Below are 27,348 nucleotides of genomic sequence, written 5' to 3' on the forward strand. Positions count from 1 at the left end.
GCTTGGGTTTGGATTGGATCTTGAGGGATCTTATATAACAGTTATTGTAATCGCTATTATATTTGGCCATAATTGGAAAGGCCTGACAATCTGACACATTGCATATAACCATTATTTTTTGAATAAAGAATTGTGATTTGGTAGTAGATATTGCATCATTATTGTGTTTCCATTATGTGGTTATTTGCTGGGGGCTAGGACATTTCCTTTGGGCATGGAAAGCCTTACAGTTTGACACATTGCATGTAATAGTTATTTTATGGATAAAGAATTGTGATTTGGTATCAAATATTGCATTGTTATTGTGTTTCCATTGTGTGGTTATTTTTTGGAGGCTAGGAAATCTCCTTTGGGGATTCTCCTACCTTGCACTACGTCAAAATTATGGGTAAGAGTGGATTCAGATATATTAAAATCATATATTTCTATCCATCTTGTAAATTATGTCTATTTTTAAGCTCTAAGTATGCATACTTTGTGATATTTAAATATTTTTATTTTCAATGATTAGAGTACTAAATTATATTTATGGTCATTATTGTAAAATTAATAATAATGTCAAATTTGTCAATCTCAAAACTTTAAGTATATAATTATAATAAATAAAATAACATAAAACATGATAATTATTAATAATTTTCTAAAATTAATAAATATAATATTATAATAATGGGATAATTTTAATGTTAACAATAGAACAATAGTTTGATAAATAATATAATAATAAATGAGTAATTTCAACAAAGTGTATAAGTTCAAAAAATATTTAATGTAAATAAAAATTATTAAGAATATTGAATATTGGTTCTAAATTATATTAAGAATATTTAATTTTTTGATTACTTTGTGATTTTTTTATATATATTTTAAATGAATAGATTGCTAAATTATATTTGTGATCATTATTTTAAAAATAAGTAAGTTTTTCAATCTCATGAATTTTAAGTATATAATTATAATAAATTAAATAACATAAATAAAAATAATAATTAATATTTTTATAAAAGTAATAAATATAATATTATAATTATAGGATAATTTTATGTAAACAATAGAACAATAATTTGATAAATAATATAATAAAAAATGAATAATTTCAACAATTAATTATTAGTGTATAAGTTTAGAAATCTTTATATTGTAAATTCAAAGATATGTTGTGTACGAACAAATTAATTTATTGTTTTTATTGTGTTATTCAAACAAGATACATAATTTGTTCTCTATTAATGTAATTTACTATTCTAAATAAAATTACAACTAGATATCATTTTAAAAAGATAAAATTTTATAATTTTGCTCTAATAGTAATTAACAACAAGTACTAGCCACTACGTGACACTTTTTCACTCTAATGACAACAAACTCCATATATTAAAATTTTTAGAATATCTTAACTACTCCATTTATCTTGTTCCCATCCTTGAACTCTAGTTTTCTAGCTCTCTCTACGATGTGCTATGTCATATTCTTTCTACCATAAAAATCTTTATACATGTAGCATTCAAATATGTTGGGATGCTCCTCGTCAACTGATCCTTCTAGTGGGTAAACTATCAAATTTGGATTGTGATTGTAGAAAGTTGCTATGGACAACCTTGTAATGCTCGAATTCACCATTGCCTGATGATCCACACTCTTATAAATAACATTGCTCACCAGCCATGTCATTTCTTTGTTTCCAAATGACTTTAAGTGAGAATGTTGAAAAATTTTGATAGCAAATTTTATAAGAGACAATTACATGCATCTAATCTCCCAAATTCACAACAAAAGCCCCCTCAATTGGCTCCACAGTGACCCAAGTTTTGCCATCATCTTTTGTGACTTGAAGTCCCCCAACCTTGTCTTGCAACAATAGAGTTATGGTTCCTAGATCTGTGTGTCTCTTCAATCCCAGTGTCAAATTAGGTTGAGGGCATTTTGGATAATAATTCAGTAGAATCTTTTGTTCTACTTCACCACAGGCTTTCTCTATGGCTTTAGACTTCAACCCAAGAGCCTCAAAGATGAGTTCTAATAACTCTCTCACAAGCTCAAGACTAGCATCAGTGTAATCTGCAATAGTTTTTCTGCAAAAATAATAGTTAGACTTTAGTTCACTTATTTGGATGTAAATGGGTATGATTTTCATACATACAATCTTCTCTTTTTATAGGACATTTATCGGGTGAATGCACAAAGTTGGATTACAATTCTACAGAAGTCAAATCTACAGAATTAGACCTCTTAGAAATGGCTACTAGATTTTTAAAAATGGACACCCATTCTTGGCTCAGGTAGCCGACCCTAAATTTAAAAATGAGCATCTATTTTTTTTTAAATTAGGTACCCATTTTTTATTTTCAAAAAATGGGTACCCACTTCTCAAAAAATTAAAAAATTGAATTTTTTACAAAAGGGTACCTATTTTTTAAAAGTAAAAAAAGGTACCCGATTTTTTAAAAATGGGTACCTATTTTTTAAAAGTAAAAAATGGGTACCCGTTTCTAAAAAAATCAATTTTTTAAGTTTTGGAGGGATTTTACATGCCTCTTTTAGTTTTTAAAAATGGGTACCCATTTTTTGAATTTTAAATAATGGGTGCCCATTTCTTACAACATGAGGCAGGATTACTGACAAATTCATGCCTTGCCATAATTTTTAGAGGGTCTACGCGATCAAATATTTTTATGAAACAAAAAACCCATTAGAGATCTCATTGTCTTGATTTCAAAAATATAAATTTTATAGTGTTATGATTTTATCTACTATTTAAAAAAAAAATTTAATCAAAGGTGGTACCTAAATGTAAAATAGCAATGTTCACTAAAACTTTAATAACTTTTTTATTTTATGATTTTTCTTAAATTAATTTATATGTCATCAATCTACATTCAATTCTTTTGAAGTAAAAAAAGTGAAATTTTGATCAAATTATGATATCCATACACAAGAGGTTTTAAAATTTACCTTTATAGCCAATTAAAAATTAATAATAAAAAAATTATTCATCAAAAAATTCAATAAAAATATTCTCATCAATATTTGGTGTGTCAGGTAACACTATTTAAAAGGATTCACAAAAATTCATTTATTTGTGTCAAATTATGGTGTCTGTACACGAGCATGGTATGGTCTTGAAACAAGCATTTTGAAAAAGTGGTTTTTAAAGATCCATACTAAAAAAACAATCTATCATATGGGTATACAAATAAATTACATATTCAAAAAGAAGATCTTAGGCACTACAATTTTTAATTCTAAAGTTTTTTTTATATTTAATATCTAAATGGCTCAAATTTTGGCATCAATTGACAAAATATTTCAAAAACAAGAAAAACACTTCCACTTTTTGACCAAAAGTGAGACCCAACTTCTTGCACTAAACCTATCTTATTAAATGTAAGAAGTTGGAAATATTTTTCATATCAAATTAAATTATGACATTACTATCAAGAATCAATTGGGTATTTTTCATATCAAAATTATTGAACTATATTTTGTGGGTAGTAGTTCACAAAATCTCATCTTGCTAAAAATGAATAGAACATTAAGCATTCATTGTAGTTAAATGATGCTCACAAAAGTTAAGAATAGTATTTTCAGGGAGGTCACTCTAGTATACCTCTACCTTAAGCACACTTAATCAATGATTCTTTCCAAGATTAAGCCCATTTTTCTTGCAACCTTATTTACAAATCTTTAAACAAGTATGATAAAGTATAAATTACTCATTAGAAAGTCCCTTAAACTCATTAATCAATCAATATAAAGTATTTTCTATAATAAATCAAATTAAACAATAAACAGTTTGAGCCCTTTCTATCACACTGTTTGTCATTCCACATTTAGTGTGGGAATTTACTTTAGGATATAATGGCCTCGGCCCTCTCTAGACCAGCAGTTGCTGCTAGTGCTGGAGTTGCTGCATAGGAAAATGGCTCCGTCGAGCAAATGCCCATGCAAATTTGTGCCCAAGGTATTTCACAAGGTAATTCCTCTCCCAACCTAGTTTTGAATGTTTTTTCTTTTGAATTTTCTTGTCAATGGCTAGAAATCCAAACCCTTATTGGATATTTTTTGGGTCACACTCCATTTGAAAGCATGCTACGTGAATGGGTCACCAAGGCCTAGACCCCCTACGGGATTTGTCTTTGCTTTTTTTTAGAGATGGTCTTGAGACTTTTACGTCTCAAATGATCACAAACTTAGGGTTCCAGTTTGGGTAGAGTTCCTTGGGCTACCCATCCCTTGCTAGTCTTTCCTCCTAGAAATTGGCCAAACTGTAGGCAAAGTGATTTGTGTGGAACCAGACAAAATTTTCAATGCCCGCCCTCAATGGTGAGTTTGTGTTGAGGTCAACCTCTTTAGGGACCTTAAAGAATTCATTAAAGTTTAGATTAGTGCTACCACATTTACCCAAAAGGTTCTTTAGCTGAATCTCATGAATACTTTCTTTCTCTATCAATCTACTAGCCATAAGATAAAGGATTATCCTCTTCTTGAGCACAATCACTCTTCGGTTTAGGAACCCAAGTTGGCTTCAACTGCTAAAAAAGATGAGTGGACAATGGTTGTCAAGAAAGGAAAGGGCACTACTAAGCTAACCCTTGTTTCTCAAGAACCCAGCCATCCCAGCTCCAGTGTGACTCCTCTTATGCCCATATCAATAGAGGTTCCCATGGTTGTGCCACCACCTATTTAAAACCTTGCATCACAGGGGACAGAATAGCCAGAGGTCTAAGTTGCTTGGCTTCATGTGCCTCAAGTAGCTTTTATGATTTCCTCTTAGTCTCTCTATCACTCGCACAACCCTAAAGGCTAGAATGTAGTTTCTATCTCTTGGAATAAATAAAGAGTCATCACTCTGGGTGACCCCTCGTTTGAATCCTCTACTTTCTTGCATAACTACTTTTCCTTACTTGGGGATGAGGAGAATATGCAAGTTGGTTTACAATGAATTTGCTCTCCTAGAATGTGCAGGGGCTAATAGACCTTCGCACAAAATATTTTGTTTGTGATACCAAGTGTAGACTTGGAAATATTGATGTTTTATGTCTGCAAGAAGTCAAAGTCTATGGGTTTCTTCTCAACTTGGCCTGTCGTGTGATATGGCCAGATAGTGTTAGTCTTGTTGGAAGTGATTGAAAACATCATGAATGAAGGAGAATGGAACTGGAAACAAATGTTTTCAATCATTTTTTTGTCATTGATGTCAAACTTGTTACTTGCAGGAATGACGATTGCTTTAGTGATCCAAATATTATTAATTGGTTGATTGAGAAGGAGGTGGCAATCAATAAGATGTAACTAGAGTACCTAAGAGAAAAGGTTGAAGTTATGATGATGTAATGAAGTACAAGGATCAGCTAAGCCATTGATGAAATAGTGTATTCTGACACATGTTGTAAGGATTAACTAAGTGCCGAATAGATTCTCAGTTGAAGCCGAGCAAGCTCAACTTAGTGTATGCTGAGTGATCTTTAGGTGCCAAGTAAATATCAAGTGCCAAGTAGTCTTCAGGTGCCGAGTAATAGAAAAGATATTAAGTGTCGAGTAAGTCTTCAAGTGCCAAATGATATTGAAGTGCCGAGTGAATTCCAAGATCCGAGTTTCATAGAATTGCTTTAGGTGCTGAGCATTAGTAAATCAATGATTCAGAGTTGCTGCATTATTTTGAAAAGTCAAAGATTCACCAGATCTAAGCTGACATGGTAGTTATCTAGAATTTTGTGAACTAGATAAAAGATAAGAATGATGAGCTAGTGGCACAAAACAATATGTAAAACATTTTTGATGAATGCTAATGGATTTATCATGAAGTTTCTAGATAGAAACAAGATATGGGATAGATACATTGTATCCTACCTAATCCATTGAAAACCTAAAGTTAGAGAGAGAGATTTGAGTAGGAAATGAAGAACATAACTTCTTTATAAGGAGTTATAGGTTAGAGATCAAAAGTGTGTGCAAGAGAGTGAATTGGTCATAAGTGTGATCATGCGAAAAAGCCAAAGAGGAGTAAGAATAGAGCATCAAGAGTCTGAGTTGATCAAGTGATCAAGAGATTGCATTGGCATAATGAGTGGAAGAACTCAAGGAGATAGATCTTGAAGGGTGAACAAGTTGTTAGAACTGCAAGAAAGAAAAGCCAAGTAAAGTAAGGAATTGAAGAGTGATCTAAAATCTACATAGTTAAGGTTGCAATCTGTATCAGGTCAAAATCTTTCTAATACTTTCTTACCATTGTATTAGATATTGAAATCCTACATTGCTAGGTTAGCTTAACAGCTAGGTGAATAAGCTTTAGGAAAAGGACAAACTAATCCCTAGGAGAAGGATAAGAGATCCTTAGGAGGAGGATAGGAGATCCTTAGAGAGGGATGAAAGATTCTTTTGAGAAGGTGACTAAAAATCCCATGGACTTGGGTGAGCCTAATAGCTCTATGTAAATCCTTTAACAGGGTGAAATTCGAAGTTGAATGTTCTTAAATCCTTTAACAAGGTCACATTTAACAATGTGCTATAGCCTTTAATAGGGCAGACTATTAGAAGTGGTTGAAATGAATTGTGCAGTTATTTTGTGGGTACCATCCCCACTCCAGTTTTACTTTCTTATTTTTAGAGGGTTTTTGGGTTATCAAATCCTTAGTTTTATGGTGTGATACATGTTTACTTTTCATTTTTGTTTAATGTTTAATTGCATGCATGATAATTTTAGTTGCATTCCATTAAGGATTTGTAGAAAAAGTTTTATTGGACATCATTGGACCTTGGATAACTGATTCACCCCCCCTCTCAGTTATTCTAAATAATTCTAACAAGTCTTGCTTCTTAGCATGAAGCTGGTCAAGGTGGTGTAGTCACTCTCCTCTCCCCTTGGCTTTTTCCCTTTGTTATTTCCCATGGTTCTAACCCCATGTAGAGAGTTTTTTTGGATTTTTCTATCTTTTCAAAATCATTCTTTTGGCATTGTCAATGTTTATGCCCCTAATGACGCGGTTGAGCGGTCACACTTGTGGAGGTGGCTAGTTGATTCTTTCCCACATACCACTTGGATATTCTATAAAGATTTCAATATGGTTGAGTTGGTTGATAAAGTGGGCCTTCTACCTTTTCAATAGTCAGTCGGAGAGTGAGAAACCTAGTTTTACTTGCAGAACAAGCTGGTCTTTTTTATCCCAATATCCATCACCACCAGACTGATGGTGTCTGGCACACATAGTCCTTTGAGAGGGATTTGATAGGGTTCTTAAAAGGCTGGACCATGCTATGATTTCTACTCAATCCTTTTTTTTCTTTTCTCACATGAGTCTGCTACCTATCACTCCACTCCCTGATGTGATTCTTTCTAACCATTTTCCCATCCACCTCCATTAGTTGGTATTCTGCCCCTCCTCGTAATTGTAAAACTCAAATTTTCCTTAATACTTTAGAGCTATCACATCCACCCACCACCTCTCATATTTTACAAACTTGGAATCTTGAACCTAGGGCCCATTCCTCCTTTAGGTGGATTTAGTGGTGGAATGATGCCAGCATGCATAATACAAGGTTTCTTTGGATTTATGGGAGGTAGTTGGCCACTTACCACAAGAGATCCTATGAGGCCATTACCAAATATCTTTGTATGGCCATTGAAGCTTTGGCCATGAATCCATTTGACATAGATCTCTAGGTTTGAGTTGCCAACCTTCGCCACTAGAAGTAGGTTGTAGACAATTATACTACCCAGGGAGCTAAACTCAAGGCCTACCTTCACTAGTTGGAGGTTGGAGATCAAGTTTCCAAGGAATTTTTTAATGCATTGAGGGCTAGCCATTTTGTGATGGGGATCAAACACATTCGGGAGGGTCAACACTCCTTATGTGAGCTTCCTGACATTCTCCAAGCTTTCATCTGCCACTATGAAAAAGTTTTCATGGCATAGGGTCCTTCAAAGCCCTAGAATATAGACTTGTAGGCTTGTTTGGATGACACTCCTAAAAGACTCACTCTAGAACAATATGCATTCTATGAGAAAAAGCTCACTTTAGCAGACCTCAAGGAAGTGGTCTTCTCCATGGTAGATGTTAAGGCCTCTAGTTGTGATGGTTTCCCTTGTGAATTTTACAAAACCTTTTGGGATGAGATTGGACCAGACCTACATAAGGTTTACCTTGAAGCCTACAATTCCTACTCTTTAGGAAATATTATTAATAAGGGGAATATCAAATTCATACCTAAGGTAGGTGACCCTGAAGATGTATGCAATTAGAGGCCCATCACTTTATTGAATGTCTCTTACAAGATCATTGCCAAGGCTCACTCTCTTAAAATCCATCATCTTCTTCCTTGGATTATTCACCCTAAATAAGTGAGTTTTATCAAATCTTGTTATATCCTGGAGAATATAATTGCTATGTGGGAAGGGATGGAATGGGCTTGGTATTCCAAGAAATAGGCCATCTTTCTCAAGATTGATTTTACCAAAGCTTATGATTGGATTGAGTGGCCTTTCATCCTTGCAATGCTTCAGGTGCTTGGGTTTGGTCCTACTTTTCTGCAGCCAGTCTAGATGCTTTTTGGGGATGCCTCTGCTTGCATCTCCATTAATGGCTGCTAGTCTCAAGCTTTGGGGATTTATCATTTAATTTGATAAGGCTTCCCATTGACACCCTCTTTTTATGTGTTGGCAACTGAAGGTTTTGGGTATTTTCTCACAAATTTCATCTCACAAGGGAGGGTTTGTGGTATTTCCCTTCCAGATTCCCCTAATTATCTTGTGAATGGCCATTTTTTAGATGAATCCTTCCTCACTCTCATTGAGGATGAAGAGAATGTTGCCTCTACTTTGCAATGTCTTGACATCTTCTATCTTTCTTTAGGGTTTACTATTCAATGGCACAAAGCCCTTTGCTACAGACAGTCTTCCCTTCCCTATCCAACTTGGCTTGGGAAATATTAATAGAAATGGATTCAACATGAGGAAATTTTTCATTTTCTAGGGCTCCCTTTCCTTCCAAGCCTCAGCCATTGAGCTCTAGAATGTAGTTCTTGCAAGAATAGAGAAGAAGTTGGAGTATTGGATCACCAAACCTCTCTCGCTTGCGGGAAAATTCTAGATTTGTTCCAAAGTGTTTTCTGCCATCCATGTGTACTATTCCTCCTATTGGGCACCTTCAAAGGCCTCTTATCTCAAACTTTAGCACTTGTTACATGATTTCCTCTGGGCATCAGATGCTTCTCACTAGGGCTTTCATAGAGTTGCCTTGGATTTCTGTTGTCTTCCCAAGGAGTTTGGTGGCTGATGCAGGACCATCTAGAGGTATAAGGGCAATCCTATGTCACCCAAAAAAAAAAGTACTTAGTCTTAGTTTCTATTTCATGTGTTTTCATTTCTGGATACCCATTTGGGTCGAATAAAGGTTCCAACCCTTATAGTTCCATTATCAATGTTCTAGGTTAGAGTATTTGAGCCCCTTGGGGATATGTGAAAAAGTAAAAAAAATAGGAGTATGTAATTGAACCATCATTTTGGTGAACTAAGAGGTGTAAATGGGTCATATGATTGTAATTTTAATTTAGAGCATTCCAAAAAAAGAATCAGGCCAAAAGTCTCCACGGTTTGAAAGTTATTGTAGTTTTTCAGTTTCTGGAGACCTCCTAAGAATGCTTCAAAGTCAGATTCAGGGCATTAAATGACCTCGTATAGGGCCGAAAAATGGGGGATGAGCAAAGCTTGTCCACAGGGCTATAGATCGCTTCAAGAGCTTTCCAGAAATGTAAATGGTTTGTCAATTGGAGCTACGGTTCAAAAGCTATGCCTCCCGAAAGTTCGGTTACCATTTCTAGATTCTTCTAGTTTTGCACTGACTTCTAACGAGGCTTCTAGAACCTTCTATTTGGTCAGTGGATTCCAACTAGCACTTTCTAGAATGTATTCCTAATCCTTAACCCTTTGGGGTCTATTTAAGGACTTTTCAAGCATTATAAAAGGCAGTTCATAGTGGAGTTTGAGAGAAGGTACTGGGAGAAGAATTTATCTCCAGATTTGTGCTATTGTAAGTCCATAGGGCATGTGTAGAAGTCTATTTTCTCTATACTGAATGTATTAGCATATTTTCATAGTTAATAAAATTTTCCCTTTCCTATTGTGTCCATTCTGTGCTAGGTTGTGTCCCTATCAAGTGGTATTAGAGCCAGGTTTTCCTGAGTGTGTAGACAGAGTGCCGACTGTGAGGCAGTTTGCACTAGGACTGTGTGGTTGTGGTTTTGAATTAAGAAGATGCCTCCATGAAGAGAGCATGGTGAAAGGGCTAGAGCTATTAATCCTAAGGAGGTTAGAGCCCTCCAAAGGCAAGTCCAAGCATTGCAGGAGGAGCTCCGTAGGGGAGCAAATGTTGCTGCAAGTGACGAAAGTGAGGATGACAATGAAGAAGAATTTGGACCAAAAGGGGAAGTTGATGGGGAAGTTCTAAATTAGGAAGAGGAAAGGCTTTTTAGGGCCATTTCTAAGTTTGGGAAAAGACGTACAATTGATGTGGGTGTATTTTCAAGAAATCTTAAACCAGATGAGTTAATCAACTAGATCAATGAACTGGAAGAGTACTTTGAATATGAGGATATTAGGGATTTGAATAGGGTTAAGTTTGCAAAGGCCAAACTGAAAGGCCATGCCAAGATTTGGTGGCAAGAGGTTCAATCAGAAAGAAATAGAAGAGGAAAGGATAAGATCACAAGGTGGGATCGTATGGTGGACAAATTGAAGAAGCAGTTCATTCTTGTTCACTATGAGGTTGATCTATTTAAGAAGATGCATGGGTTGAAGCAAGCAGGAAGATTAGTCCAAGAATATACGGAGGAGTTTTACCAACTTTTGATTAGAGTAGGGCATGTAGAACCAAATAAGGAGAAGGTTGCTCATTATATCAGTGGGTTGTGACCTAGCATCCAGGAGGAATTAAGTCTGGTAAGAATGACCAGTGTTGAAGAAGCATACCAGTTTGCACTACGAGTTGAAGAAATTCTACACAAAAGGTTTGAAGGGAGATAAAGAGGGCTTGGTCAAGGAGGAAAGGGTAGTGGTAGGTCATTTGGAGGTCGAAATGAGACCCAAAAGAAAAATGAAGATGTGGGTACTAGTAGGAACTAGAGGAACAAGGATTTCAATCGCTCCCATGATCAAGACTTTAGAAATCAGAGAGGAAGAGGTGGAGGATGTAGAAAAGGAAGAGGAGGCTTCCATGGTACCTATTTCCATTGAAATGAAGAAGGTCATCATGCCTTTGAATGCCCTCAACGTCAAGGAAAGATAGATAGGAGAACTAAAGGCCAAGCTAGGGTTGCTCATGTGGATGAGGATGCATAGTCATTACATTCAGAGGATGCAAAAAGAGGAGAGACATTAGTAAATGAAAGGGTCCTACTAAGTGGTGAGATTGAACTAGGACAAAGGAGGAGTCTATTTTGTACCAGGTGCAAGTGTGAGGATAAATGTTGTGATGTGATCATTGATGGTGGTAGCACTGATAAATTGGTATCAGAGGAGATGGTCTCTAAGCTGAAGCTCAAGAGGGAGAAACACCCCCAGCCCTATCAGATTGCTTAGGTGAAAGATGATCATAAGGTGGTAAGTGAACAATGTTTAGTGAAGTTCAAAATTGGGACTTACCATGATGAAGTTCTCTGTGATATTATTCCAATGGATGTTTGCAATCTATTGTTGGGTAGACCATGGCAGTTTGATAGGCATGCAGTGCATGATGGTCATGCAAACACATACTCTCTAACAAAGGATGGAGTTCACCACAAATTGAAGCCCATGAAAAAGGAAGGTGAAAAGGTATGTAGCGGTGCTAGGATTTGTCTTGTTAATGGAAGGAATTTTTTAGATGGCATGAAACATTAGTGTATGTGTTATGCTTTGATTCCTAGAAAAGATAAGGAAGGTAGTAGTGAAATACCATTTGAAGTTTCATATTTATTAGGTGAGTTTGGAGATGTCATCTCTGATAATTTTCCAAAAGGATTGCCACTAGTAAGACAAATCAGTCATCAAATAGATTTAATCCCAGCAGCTAATTTGCCTAACAAGGCTACGCACAGGATGACTCCTACTGAAACTGAGGAGTTAAACAGACAAGTTCAGGAGCTATTGAGGAAGGGTTTGATTCAGGAGAGCCTGAGTCCATGTGCAGTACCTATAGTACTGGAACCAAAGAAGGATGGAGAGTGGAGAATGTGTACAAACTCTTGAGCTATAAATAGGATAACCATCAAGTATCGATTTCCTTTTCCAAGGATGGATGATATTATGGACTATTTGAGTGGAGCTCAGTACTTCACAAAGATAGATCTCAAGAGTGGCTATCACCAAATATGGATACGAGAAGGAGATGAGTGGAAAAATACCTTCAAGACCAAGGAGGGTCTTTATGAGTGGTTAGTCATGCCCTTTGGATTGACGAACGCCCCAAGCACCTTCATGCGGCTTATGAATGAGGTACTTAAGAAGTTCTTGGAAAAAAATTTTATTGTTTATTTGGATGATATTTTAATTTTCAGCAAGACTTTGGAAGAAAATTTATTGCATATTTGTATTGTCCTTGAAAGGTTAAGGGAAGAGAAACTATTAATTAATCTGAAGAAGTGTATCTTTGCAAAAAGGGAGTTAGTCAACTTGGGGTTTGTCATATCACCTGAAGGTCTTAAAATGGATCCAGAGAAGGTAAAATCCATCTTGGAATGGCCTACTCCAAGGTCTACTACTGAGGTGAGATCATTTCATGGACTAGTTAGTTTCTACAAGAAATTCATTAAGAATTTTAGTGGCATATGTGCACCCCTGACTGACACAATAAGAGGGGATAGAAAAGAGTTCAAGTGGACTGCAACAGCTGCAAGAAGTTTTGAATTGCTGAAGAAGAAGGTGACGGAACAACCTGTGCTGGCACTTCTAGATTTTATAAAGGTGTTCCAGGTGGATTGTGATGCTAGAGGTAGTGCTATTGGAGCTATATTGAGCCAATAAGGTAAGCCTATTGCATATTTTAGTGAAAAATTGAATGATGCGAAGAATAAGTATTCTATTTATGATCAAGAGTTCTATGCAATAGTTCAGGCCTTAAAGAAATGGAGACATTATTTATTACCAAAGGAATTTGTTTTATATACTGATCACGAAGCATTACAGTACCTAAATAGCCAAGGTAAATTGAATCAGAGGCATATGAAGTGGGTAGAGTTCCTGCAGAGCTATACATTTGTGTTGAAGCATAGAAGTGGAAAATCTAACAGGGTTGTAGATGCATTAAGTAGGAGATAGTTTTTGCTTACAGTAATGCAGGTTGAAGTAGTTAGGTTTGATGAACTCAAGAATCTGTACCCTAAGGATCCTGATTTTGTTGAAGCATGGAAAGCTTGTAAAGAGCCTGTTGCTGTAGACAGAACCAAGTGGCTAGACTATTTGATTCAGGATGGTATGTTCTTCAAGGGCAGTCAATTGTGCATTCCAAGGAGTTCCATGAGGGAAAATCTGATTAAGGAGAAGCACAGTGGAGGGATGGTAGGATATTTTGGTCGAGACAAGACCATTTCCATTCTTAGAGAACATTATTTTTGGCCTCAGATATCACAGGATGTGAAGAAGTTTGTACAAAGTTGTCAGGTTTGTCAAGTGGCCAAGGGATTTAGTCACAATACTGGACTATATCAGCCATTGCCTGTTCCATCAAAGCCATGGGAGGAAATAAGTATGGATTTTGTTCTTGGATTGCCGAGGACACAAAGGGATAATGACTCAGTATTTGTGGTGGTTGATAGGTACTCCAAAATGGCACATTTTATCCCTTGCCACAAAACTCATGATGCTATCCATATTGTAGACTTATTTTTCAGAGAGGTAGTGAGACTACATGGTCTCCCAAAGAGTATAGTTTCTGATAGAGATACTAAATTTGTGGGGTATTTCTAGAGGACATTATGGAAGAATTTGAGAATAGACTTGAAATTCAGTTCCACACATCACTCATAGACTGATGGTCAAATAGAAGTGGTAAATAGAAGTTTGGGCAATTTGCTGAGATTTTTATTTGGGGATAAGCCCAAGGGATGGGATTTGATTCTACCATAAGCAGAATTTTCTTACAATAACTCTGTAAATAGGAGTACTAGAAAATCACCATTCCAAATTGTATATGAAAATAACCCAAGGACTGCACTAGAATTGAGGAAGATAGAGCAAGGGGAGAGGACAAGTGCTGAAGCAGAAGAGTTTGCTGAACATATCAAGCGCCTACATGAGGAGGTTTAGGCACACATTACCAAGATGAATCAATAGTATAAAGCTAGGGATGATCAAAGGAGAAGACATAGGGAGTTCCAAGTAGGGGATCTATTCATGGTACACTTAAGAAAAGAAAGATTTCTAGTAGGTACTTACAACAAGCTAAAGATGAAGAAATTTGGCCCCTACAAAATTCTGAAGAAACATGACTCAAGAAATGCATATGAGGTGGAGTTACCAGATGGAATTCATATTTCTCCTATCTTCAACATTGCAGACTTAACAGAGTATCATGATGATGGTGCAGATGAGGAGTTGATGTTAGAGCCATGTCCGATTCCTACTTCTAAGAAGGAGGAGATAGAAGACATTCTAGATCATTGAGTGGGTAGGAGTACCAGAAATGTGTAGTATGAAGAGTATTTGGTTAAGTGGAAAGGCCAACTGATCGAGGACTCAACTTGGATATCAGCAGCTGAGGTTTCCCATTTGGGATTTCCTCTACCATCCATAAAGTGACAAGGTCACTTTTCAATCTACCCTGGGTGTCTGATGCAGGAGCATCCAGAGGTATAAGGGCAATCCTGTGTCACCCAAAAAAAAAATGTACTTAGACTTAGTTTCTATTTCATGTGTTTTGATTTCTAGATACCCATTTAGGTCAAATAAAGGTTACAACCCTCACAGTTCCACTATCAGTGTTCTAGGTTAGAGTATTTGAGCCCCTTGGGATACGTGAAAAAGTAAAAAAAAAAGGAGTATGTAATTGAGCCATCATTTTGGTGAAATAGGAGCTGTAAATGGGTCAAATTATTGTAATTGTAATTTAGAGCATTCCAAAAAAAGAATCAGGTCAAAAGTCTTCGCAGTTTGAAAGTTATTGCAGTTTTTCAATTTTTGGAGACCTCCTAAGAATGCTTCAAAGTTAGATTCAAGACATTAAATGACCTCATATAGGGCTAAAAAATGGGGGATGAGTGAAGCTTGTTCATAGGTCTATAGAGCACTTCAAGAGCCTTTCGTAAATGTAAACGGTTCGTCAATCGGAGCTACGGTTCAAAAGTTATGCCTCTTGAAAGTGTAGTTACCGTTTCTGGATTCTTCTAGTTTTGCGCCAACTTCTAACATGGCTTCCAGAACCTTCTATTTGGTCGGTGGATGCCAACTAGAACTTTTTAGAATGTATTCCTAATCCTTAACCCTTTAGGGTCTATTTAAGGACTTTTTGAGCATTGTAAAAGGTAGTTCGAAGTGGAGTTTGAGAGAAGGTATTGGGAGAAGAATTTATCTCCAGATTTGTGCTATTGTAAGCCCATAAGGCATGTATAGAAGTCTATTTTCTCTGTACTGAATATATTAGCATATTTTCATAGTTAATAAAATTTTCCCTTTCTTGTTGTGTCCATTCTGTGCTGGGTTGTGTCTCCATCAGTGGCCTAGGCTTGTTTTCCACCTAGAAGTAAGGTACTACTCTATGTGCCAAATGGGTGATTCAAGCTCGATCTGGCAATGAAGCTTGGAAGATTTTGTTAAGACATTGTGTTTTTTTAGGCTTTTCAATTCACCAATCAGCCTAGAAGGGGATTGGTTTTCAGACCCTTCTTGTCACTAATAAACCTATCCATATTTAGTGTATCTTTTTTTCCAAGAGTATTTGGAAAGCCTAGGAAGTAGTTAAGCCCTAGCTTTGTTGGGTTGGTAATGGGTTCAGAGATGGGCTCTCCATGAACTAACACAATCTCTGGTGGTCGCCATTATTTTCTATCCAAGGTGTTCCCCTAGCTAAGGTGCATGAGCCTAGTCCTCTACATTTTTTTAAGCATGGCGTAAGAACCCCTAAAGGTCTTTTCTCTAGAGTTACTATGAGCTTATAGTCATGGAAGGATATGAAAGTGCAATTTTGGGTCACTCGTCTAGATCAATAGACTTTTGATCTTTTAGTTTTTGCAGTGCCTCTACATTTATTATATAAAGTTGGCATTCAATCCTCTCGCCCTTGGTGGAAAGACTGGAAGTGGCATCTAGACACCCCAGTAACCAACTATAAGCCTAGGGTGGGCTACCAATGGTTGTATCCTCACTTGCCCATGGTTGAAGTTTTCAACCAATGTGGCATTTGAAATATTCTCACTGTACTTGGAGTCATAGGTTCTCCACTATGTGGCAACCCATTATTGAGCCTAAAATTGCACATTTTGCCTAGTGTATTCTTTTCTAGGGCTTGCCTTTGTGTCCTTGGTTGTGGCACTTGGGTGTTCCTGAACCACATTCCCCTTTTTGTGGTCAACTAGAGAACTTTTGCACATTTTAAAGTTTTTAAGATGGGCTCAATGTTATTGGTGATGGATCCATGATCTCTTTTTCCCCTTTTGCCCAAAACCTTTATCTTGGCATATGGTTGTTCTGGGTGACAACACTCAAATTCCCTTCAAGTACTGCCATATATGGCATGCTTTTAGATTGGAGATCTTATTTACCATTTGGAAAGATTTCAATGTAGTAATTTATGATAAAAACACACTTGACATTAATGTTGCTATGTACACTAAAGCATGTATTTATAACAATGTCATGTTGCAGATTCAAGTACAAATAGATAAAGTGGCTCTGGAGGTGGCTCACCTACAGGAGCTTTTAAATCATTAGGGAAATGCCCCCTATATGGTAGCTTGTGTTCTACTAGATTTGGCCTCTGATGATTTTACTCCTCCTTGTGGTCACCATCAAGGATGTAACAACTCTTCTCTCTACTCTCACACACCTCTCTCTCAGCCACACCACTCTCCCAACAATTGTGCTTTTGGTCAATGCCACTCTTCTGGAGGATCTGGTGGTTGGCATTGCTTTGCCTTGCCTCCTTGGAGGTCTATATTGGGGTGGTCCCCAATGGATCATTCTACTACTCCTACTACCAGTTGGCCCTCTATGCACTTAGACCCCAAGTGGGTGTTTCCTTGGCTAGACTTAGCCATTTCTCCTCCCAGGCCTGAGGGAGAGAAAGATGAAGATAATGTTTTTGTTGCTGATGATGGATGGGATCCCCCTAATCTATCTACTCACCCCACCATTATGTGGGGCTCTAATGATAAGGATCCTCCTTGTCATGTCCCCTTTTCAAAATAATTAAAAATAATAAACTTTGCTAAGGCAGGCAGGCTCCAAAAAGGTGAAGTTTTGGAAAAAGGGGCTAATCTTTGGAAGCAAATGGACTAATAAATAAAAAATATTATTAAATTATATTTTATTAACCCCTCTTGGACATGAGTTAGGTTTATGCCCTCTTTTAAGGGGTTTGGAGGCATTTTGGGCTCATTCCAAAACTTGACTTTTGCTCATTTTCTTTGTTGTTCTTCAGAGGCTGCCAAACCTGTGGAGAAGGAGACCCAAGAATGGGAGTTTTTAGGTTTTTAGGAAGGCTAAGGATGGGATTTTGAAGCCATTCCATGTGCATGCTCATATAGAGTTTGCCTTTGTGCTGAATAGTACAGATTTGTGAGTTTTTGGGGTTGTTTTTTGGTATGAGTTTGGTGTTTTCAGTTGAGTATTTCATATCAGTTTGGGTTGCTGCTATATTTTAGACTTTAAGATGTTAAAATAGAGTTGAATATATGTATTGGGATGTGATTAAACTTCTGAGATAGTTTATTAGTGTTTTTGTGGTGTTTTCGAGCATTTTTATGTTAATTTCAGGAGCCCAATGAGCATAGTTTTTGTCCTACATTTGTGAGCTATTGTGTAAAGGCTATACAGATCTAGAAATTTTATTTTTTAGGCTTTTATGCTGCTGAAATTTTTGTAAAAATGTCCATTTTCAGATTTATTAATAATTTGTGAAGTTGTGAATTTTTTTGGCACTATTTCGGACATACCCGATTTGGGTTTATTTGAGAAATTGGTGGATCTTTGTAATATTGGTTGTTTGGTTTTAAAAATCTGATTTGAGGCTTGAAATATCATGTAAAATTAGAAAATGGACATTTCAGTGGTATCAAAGCCATGATCTTGCCAGCCTGAGGGTTTGTAGAAGCTTACATGTCAGTTTTGACAACTACCTAGATCTTGCATGTCAGTTTTGACAACTACCCAGATCTTGCATGTCAGTTTTGACAACTACCCAGATCTTGCATGTTAGTTTTGACAACTACCTAGATCTTGCATGTCATAATTTATGGTTGCATGTTGCTTCTAATTAGTTGCATGTCAAAATTTATGGTCGCATGCAACTAAGTGAAAGAGAAAAAAGATATTTGCAACGAGAAAAGAATAAAGAAATTTTGATCAAACCCTCAATTGAAAGTAAAAGTAAAAAATCCAAGGAAGAGAAAAGTATGGCTGATCCAGATGAGATGGCAAAGAGATTCTTCCAAGACATCCAAAATACTCAGAAGCAAACAATGGATAGTTTGGCAGAAACTAGAGAGGCTTTGCGAATATTGAGAGAAAAACTACAAGGAGTTGCATCTATTAATGAGAAAGGGAGCACTTCAGAGGAGCCAAGAAATCTGAGATCCACACCATCTAAATCAACCAAAACTATTTTCTTGCCTACAAATGAGCCACCAGTACCAAATCCAACCATTAATCCCGTGGAAGAGGTTACAGGTAACTTGATTACATTAAGAGCTACTTACAATGGCTTAGATGATGACTTTCGTAGTTCGGTTCCTTTTAGAGAATATGTGGATATGATGAACACTTTGATGCCCAAGAAAGAGAATAGGAGGGAGCATGAAATAAGTGGAAGAGAGCTCAAAAATAAAATAAGCAAGTTTACAGCACCTACTTTTGATGGAACAAATAAAATTTCAGCTAGAGCATGGCTACAAAAATTATAGACTTTCTTCACACTTAGCCCCATGAAGGAGAGTGATGCTATTCAATTTGCAAGTCTACACTTGGAAGATGCAACCTATGATTGGTGGTATTATGGAATGACTACTCAAGGTCATGATCAGGTAACTACATTTGATGATTTCAGTCAAAGAGTGATAGATAGATTTGACCTCAAGGATGATGAAGAGTACTTTAAAGAATTGTCAAAGTTGAAGCAAACCAAATTAGTTAATGAGTATATAGAAGAATTTCAAAAAGTGGCTGTTATGGTACCTGATATGAGTGAAAAGAGGATTGTTTATATTTTTCTTGATGGTTTAGAAGATTTTTTTAAGGGTTTGGTTAAGGCTTTCTCACCCTCAACCTTACAGGAAGCTATCAAAAGAAGCTTGCAACTTGAAACTTGTGTGCCTATAAAATCAGTCACTAATCAAAAACCCCCAAATCTTTGGAAACATAAGGGAAATTTTCAAAAAAAGACTTTCCCAACACTACCACCAAAAGATGTGATGAATGTGGCAAAAAGAAGGTAGATGAAGAGACTAGGAGTGAATTATGAAGGAAAAAGCTTTGTTTTACTTGTAGAGAACCATGGGTTCTAGGACATAGATGTTTGGGGAAAGGTCAAGTGCACTATATTGAAGTTGCTTTAGAATCTGATTTAGATGAGCATGAGGAATTTCATGATACTGAGGAGGAGGTAGAAGAAGAGAAAGAAAAAGAAATCAGCAAGGATGGCACTTTAGCAGCATTATTAGGAGTCCCAAGATACCATCCCTTCCGAATTCGAGGCATACTAGCAAGGCAAAGGTTGACAATTCTTCTTGATAGTGGGGCAACTCACAATTTTATTAATGAGGGATTTTTCATGAAAAGAGGGCTTAAAGCAGAAGATTTTGAGGGATTCAATGTTACTGTAGCTGATGGATTCACTATGCCTTGCACATGGGTGGTGAAACAACTCAAGATGACCTTAGGAGATTATGAGTTATGTGATGATTTCTATGTGGTTGGTATTGGGGAGACAGATCTTGTATTGGGTGTTCAATGGTTGCACTCTATTGGAGGCTATTACATGAACCATCAAACTATGGAGTTTAAATTTCATTCCAATGGGAAAGAAGTCATATTGAGAGGTTTATCGAATGGAGCACCTAAGGCGGTCTCTGCAAAGAGGTTGGAGAGGAATTTTTGAAGAGAACAAGTAGCATGGGCAGCAGGAGTCATAATCCATCCAACAAGCTCTCCAAAGAATCAAGGTAATTTCCATTTTGAAATTCAAAATATTCTTGATAAGCATAGTATAGTTTTAAATGACTTTCCTCTAGGATTACCACTAGATAGAGGTTTTGAGCATGTTATAGAGTTAGAACAGGGTGCCAAACTAGTTATAACAACCCCATACCACCATCCAAGAGGTTATAAGGAAGAAATTGAAAAACCTATTCAAGAACTCCTGGACATGGGATTCATAAGGCCTAGCTCTAGTCCATTTGCATCATCTGTGGTACTTGTCAAGAAAAAGGATGGTAGAATGAGAATGTGTATAGACTACAGGGCTCTAAACAAGAAGACCATAAAAAATGGGTATCCCATAGCACGCATAGATGAACTCATTGATGAGTTACATGGTGTTGTATACTTCTCAAAAATTGACTTAAGATCAGGGTACCATCAAATCCGAATGAGGAGTGAAGATGTGGAAAAGACTGCTTTCAGATGTCACTTTGGGCACTTTGAATTTCTTGTTATGCCATTTGGCCTCACTAATGCACCTGCAACATTCCAATCCTGTATGAATAAGGTATTCAACCAGCATCTTCAAAAATTTGTTTTGGTATTTTTTGATGATATCTTGATTTACAGTAAAACATGGGAAGAGCATCTAAAGCACATAGATACTGTTTTGGGAATCTTGGAGTAGCAATCCTTCTATGCTAAGCTATCTAAATGTGAGTTTGGTTTGATAGAGATCCTATATTTAGGACATATTATAAGTTCTAAAGGAGTATAGGTTGATCAATAAAAAATCCAGGCAATTTTGGATTGGCCTCCACCCACTAATCTTACACAGTTGAGAGGTTTCTTCAGGTTGTGTAGCTGCTATAGGAGATTTTCCAAGGGATTTTCTCAGCTTGCTGCCCCCTTGACTGATTTGAAAAAGAAAGGAGCTTTTTTTTGGATAGAAGAGGCACAAAAAATATTTGATAAACTTAAGGAGGTAATGAGTTCATGCCCTGTGCTTGCAATTCCAAATTTCTCTTTACCTTTTATTGTTGAATGTGATGCTTCTAGAGAAGGTATAGGGGCTGTCCTAACTCAAAGGGGACATCCAATAGCATTTGAGATTAGAAAATTAAATCAATCAAAGAAAGGTTACTCCATCTATGATAAGGAAATGTTGGCAATCATGCATGCACTTCATAAGTTTAGACAATATTTGGTATGTGGGAGATTCATTGTAAAGACAGACCATAATAGCCTCAGGTTCTTCTTGAACCAAAGGGATTTGAATGATCATCAACAAAAATGGGTAAGCAAATTGCAAGCTTATGATTTTGATACTGAATACATGAAGGAAAGAATAATGTGGTTGTTGATGCTCTCTCAAGAAAGCCCACTTTGTGTTCCTTATCATCTATCTCTGCTGATTGGAAAGTCTTCATAATTTTAGAGTATGCTAAAGATTCCTTTGCCACCAAGATTTTGGATAAGTTAGTGGATGATAATAGGTACAAGTTTGTTGATTAATTGATTTATTACAAGAACAAGATCTTCTTAGTGCCAGGATCAAAAACTAAGGAGAGGATATTGAGGGCCTTTCATGACACACCTTTGGCTGGTCATCAGGGATACTTCAAGACATATAGGAAAATTCGAGAGAGATTTTCATGGAAGGGTATTAAAGAGGATGTCCTTAAACACATTAAATAATGTATGGTATGCCAACAAAGCAAGAGTGAGCAAAATTTTCCTGCAGGGTTGTTGCAGCCACTTCCTATTCCTGAACAAAAATGGGAAAGTATTTCCATGGACTTCATCACTGGGTTGCCCCAGGTTCAAGGTAAGGATTGCATATATTTTGTGGTAGATAGACTAACTAAGTATGCACATTTCTTTCCTATCACATCTAATTTCAAGGCATCACAAGTGGCCGAATTGTTCTTCAAGGAAATTTTTAGATTACATGGCATGCCTAGAAACATTGTTAGTGACCGGGACAGTAGATTCCTCAGCTCTTTTTGGAAGGAGGTCTTTCATTTGGCAGGAACTAAACTCACTCCCAGTACTAGCTATTACCCTCAAACAGATGGACAAACAGAGATAGTTAATAAATGGATAGAGTGATATTTGAGGAACTATATTTCAAATCAACAACATGCTTGGGTGAAATGGTTACACCTAGGGGAGTATTGTTACAATACATCTCATCACATGTCTATTGGTATGCCTCCTTTTTGTGCTCTTTATGGTTATGATGCCCCTTCCTTTGTTGATCTAATAATTTCTGATAGCAGAGTACCTGCAGCAAGTGATTTCGTCAAGCAAAGCCAAGACATAATAAGGTCCCTCAAGGATAATCTACAACATGCACAGAACCAAAAAAAGTTATATGCTGATAGGAAAAGGATTGAAAGATCTTTTGAGGTGGGAGATTTGGTATTTGTTAGGTTGCAGCCATATAAGAAAAGCACCTTGAAGAGGAATGGGGCAGAGAAACTCAAGCCAAGGTTCTATGAGCCTTATAAGATCATCAAGAAGGTAGGAGAGGTAGCTTATGAATTGGAGCTCCCACCAAATAGAAAAATACATAATAGTTTCCATGTATCTTGCCTAAAGAAGGTTCTAGGCTAGAAAACCATGGTATCTATATAATTACCACCTCTTGATGATGAAGGAAAATTAGTTTTGATACTAGAAGAGATTTTGGATACAAGAGAGAAAAGATTGAGAAACAGGAATGTCATAGAGCATTTGGTCAAATGGAAAGGATTACCACTAGAGGATGAAACTTGGGAAGGAGCACATATTCTTGAGAATTCCAACCTTCATTGCCTGAGGAAAACCAATATTTGGGAGAGGAGGATTTGTCATGTCCCCTTTTCAAAATAATTAAAAATAATAAACTTTGCTAAGGCAGGCAGGCTCCAAAAAGGTGAAGTTTTGGGAAAAGGGGCTAATCTTTGGAAACCAATGGACTAATAAATAAAAAATATTATTAAATTATATTTTATTAACCCCTCTTGGATGTGAGTTAGGGTTATGCCCTCTTTTAAGGGGTTTGGAGGCATTTTGGGCTCATTCCAGAACTTGATTTTTGCTCATTTTCTTTGTTGTTCTTCAGAGGCTGTCAAACCTGTGGAGAAGGAGAACCAAGAATGGGAGTTTTCAGGTTTCCAAGAAGGCTAAGGATGGGAGTTTGAAGCCATTCCATGTGCATGCTCATACAGAGTTTGCCTTTGTGCTGAATAGTGCAGATTTGTGGGTTTTTGGGGTTGTTTTTTGGTATGAGTTTGGTGTTTTCAGTTGAGTATTTCATATCAGTTTGGGTTGCTACTGTATTTCAGAATTTAAGATGTTAAAATAGAGCTGAATATATGTATTGGGACATTATTAAACTTCTGAGATAGTTTATTAGTGTTTTTGTGGTGTTTTCGAGCATTTTTGTGTTAATTTCAGGAGCTCGATGAGCATAGTTTTTGTCTTACATTTGTGAGCTATTGTGTAAAGGCTATAAAGATTTGGAAATTTCATTTTGTAGGCAGTTATGCTGCTGAAATTTCTATAAAAATGTCCATTTTCAGATTTATTAATAATTTGTGAAGTTGTGAAGTTTTTTTGGCACTATTTCAGACATACCCGATTTGGGCTTATTTGAGAAATTGGTGGATCTTTGTAATATTGGTTGTTTGGTTTTAAAAATCTGATTTGAGGCTTGAAATATCATGTAAAATCAGAAAAGGGACATTTCACTCCTCCCTTAGTTGGCCCTGCACTAGCAACTTGAGGATTTTTTATGTTTTCTGAAGTTATTTTTGATGAATAGTTAATATCTAGCCTTTGGCCCTATAAAATCATGGGGTGATCCTATTTTCCATGACCCTTTTTTTTGTGAATATGTAAATTTCTTGTATTTTTTTAATATAAGGAAGGGACTATTCATAAAAAAGAAAAAAATTTACAATAAACTATCATATAGTCCTTAAATCAAATTCATTGTCAATAAAAATCTCTCTCAAACTACCATACTCTAAAAACTACTTTCTCCTTCTTTTATGAATGGACAACTTTAAACATAAGATCTTTCAGATTATATTTGGTAGAAACAAAGTTACCACATAGTGGGTGGTTTAGAAGGCCATAGATTGGGGTCCCGAGGGAAGCATTTGGTAACAAAGAGCTCTCTCCAGTACATGAGAGGGTCATCCTTGATGAAGCTGCCATTACCATACCCAACATAGCTTCCAGGCTTCAACACATACTCTAATTTTTCCTCAAGTGGGAGTGAGAAGAAATCCATGGCATGGCTCATGATGAAACTTACAAGCTCTTTGGAACTCAGTGATCCACAATCTTAAAGATTCCCCACTCTTGCTGGCACTTGTTTTTCAAAAAGTAGAATTCAATTTTCAAATGTGTGGATTGAGTTTTTGTTGGTTTTAATTTAGATGTAAAGTTGAACTTTCATAGAATTCAGTTTGAGTGCATACTCCTTTGATGTTATATGTGGGTAGAAGATTTTATCATAAGAATTTACCAATATCTTAAATTGATAAAATAAGTTTTAGAACTAAGTGCCCAACCTTTTGGTGGTGAAATGAAGTTTGTAGACATGATAGTATCAAAATACCACTATTAATTTATCGACCTTATGATTTACCATAGAAAACTCCTATGAATTGATTTTTAAGATGATGATGTAATTTTATTATTAAAATTATATTTCCATGTATAATAAAAATAGCTTGGCATCTCAAGTATATTGTTTTTACAAGACAATTTTCGGTGAACAATATGTTTTACAATTACAGCCCCTATAGAGTTCATATTTTAATTAAAATATATAATAATTATAATAGTGGAGAGACATTGAACAATGGTATGAGTAGGATTTCATGTGGAATAATGATTGCCAAGAGAGTGTAGTCCCTACCCTCGTTCACATCTTTTCTAGACTCATTGTTGCTATTATTATCAGACTTTGATGGACTAGTATTAAGTTGATGGATTAGTGGTATTGTTTTGAGACTATCAGACATTATGTTATGGATTCAGTGGTTATATGATGTGATCATTTAGATTTTATATTTCATGCATACATGATGATCATTATATTGTTTTCAGCTATTAATGATGATTAGTTAGATGGTTTATTATCTCATGTGTTTTATCATGGTTACTTACCCCATACTTGCATGTGTATGGTGTGTGTGTTTTCTTATTCTATGGCATTTTTGATGTGGTTAACGAAGGGAGTCGTAGTCACCTGCTTAGTCGGGATCTACACGATGCACCACTTCCTGCTATTGTTTGTTTAGCTTAGCATTATATATTGTATGTACATGCATGGTTTTTCTGTAGGTTGCAGGTACCAGGTATCAACTTCCCTGAATTGCCAGGATGAGCGTACCCTATTATACTATCTTAATGATAAGAGAAGGGAGATAAATTCTCAAGTCCGAATCCCAAACCCTAAAACCATTTGTCCTAGTGAGTTAGGACAAGTATCAGAGTTGAATACCCACTGAATGCGTCAGATGACATATTTCATGATTTTTAACCCTTTAGACTGATTTTGTATGATTTGTTCTATGATGGGTTTTCATATTTTATCTTGGAGGTCTATGGTGAATTTTCTATTAATTAAGTCTTAATAAATAGATTTAATTAATAAGTTAATTATTTGAGGAAATTAATAAAATATCATGATCTTTGATATTTTGATTATAATTAATTAAATGAGAATTAATTGAGAAAAAAGAATTAAATAAAAGAAAATTATAAATTAAAATTAATAATAATTATAAAATAATCATAAAGTAATAAATTAATAATAATAATAAAAGTTATAAAAAATTAAAATAAAAGTTATAAAAATTAAAATGAAAGTTATAAAATTTAAATAGAAATTATTTAAAAAGTAAATTGGAGTTATAAGCTTGCATGAGAGTTAACACACTTTTCTATTTCTCATGTGTCAACAACACGGAGGTTAGTGCATCAATTAAGCACATGGTGTCTACAACCCTATAGCTCATCTTGAAGGTTGGAAAAGACCCATGCTTAGTTGGTGACACCTTCCAGCTGTTTCTAGAAGCATTCTAGAGGTTTCCTGAGAGCTCTTTATATTCAGGCATTCCTAGAAGCTTAGACATAGCGTTTGGAGTGCAATTGGAGCATTGGAGGATTCGAAAGCTCTGAAGAAGGGAGCTTGCTCTACGGGTTTTCTGAGGAAGAGCGATTTAGCATCAAAATTCAGGTAGATTCTTGTGATTTTACTTATGCTATTTCCGCATCTTGCTTTTCCTGTCTTTTTCGTGTCTTCCATATGTCTTCTGAGGAATTTCATATTTTTATTGTATGTATTCTCAATTTGGGCAATTAAATTTATTTGAGAATTTTATATGCATAGATCAAAAAAGGAAAACGGGGCTAGGGTTGAAATTCATAGTCAAACCCATTAGATTAATTATTGGAAATTTTGGAAATCAAAGGTTTATAAAGAAATTCTGAAAATTGAAGATTGTATTCATAAATTTTCTTATACATACTTATATATATATATATATATATATATATATATATATATATATATATATATATATATATATATATATATATATATATATATATATATATATATATATATATATATGTATATATGTTCATATACTGTGATATTTTTAATTATATATATATATATATATATATATATATATATATATACATATATATATAGATACACATACCTTTACATATATATATACATACATATGTATATATATAATATATATAAATAAGAAATCGCATCGCGATTTATCTCTGCGAAAAGTGTTTTAAAAACACTGTTTAAAAAAATAATAAATAAATATGTCTGGGCATGTATGTACCCCCCCCCCACCTTTATCTGTCCACCGATATTTATATTGGTGGGTCGTAGGGTACCTGCAACGCACTGTACCTGTGACAAAAGAACTGCCATACGGCAGTGGTCGCAGGGTACCTGCGGATGCAGGGTACCCACGACGGGTATGATCGCATGTCAT

The 27,348-nt window shown here is 35.8% G+C and overlaps 1 pseudogene; it reads right to left on the reverse strand.

The window, feature by feature from the left end:
• Positions 1-1,458: 1,458 nt before the first annotated feature.
• Positions 1,459-27,348, reverse strand: LOC149541430 (flavanone 3-dioxygenase F3H1 pseudogene; annotated as a pseudogene).

The sequence above is a fragment of the Cupressus sempervirens genome, chromosome 8, assembly GCF_028749045.1.
Source record: "Cupressus sempervirens isolate cs-2001-9-10 chromosome 8, ASM2874904v1, whole genome shotgun sequence".
Classification (NCBI taxonomy): Eukaryota; Viridiplantae; Streptophyta; class Pinopsida; order Cupressales; family Cupressaceae; genus Cupressus; species Cupressus sempervirens.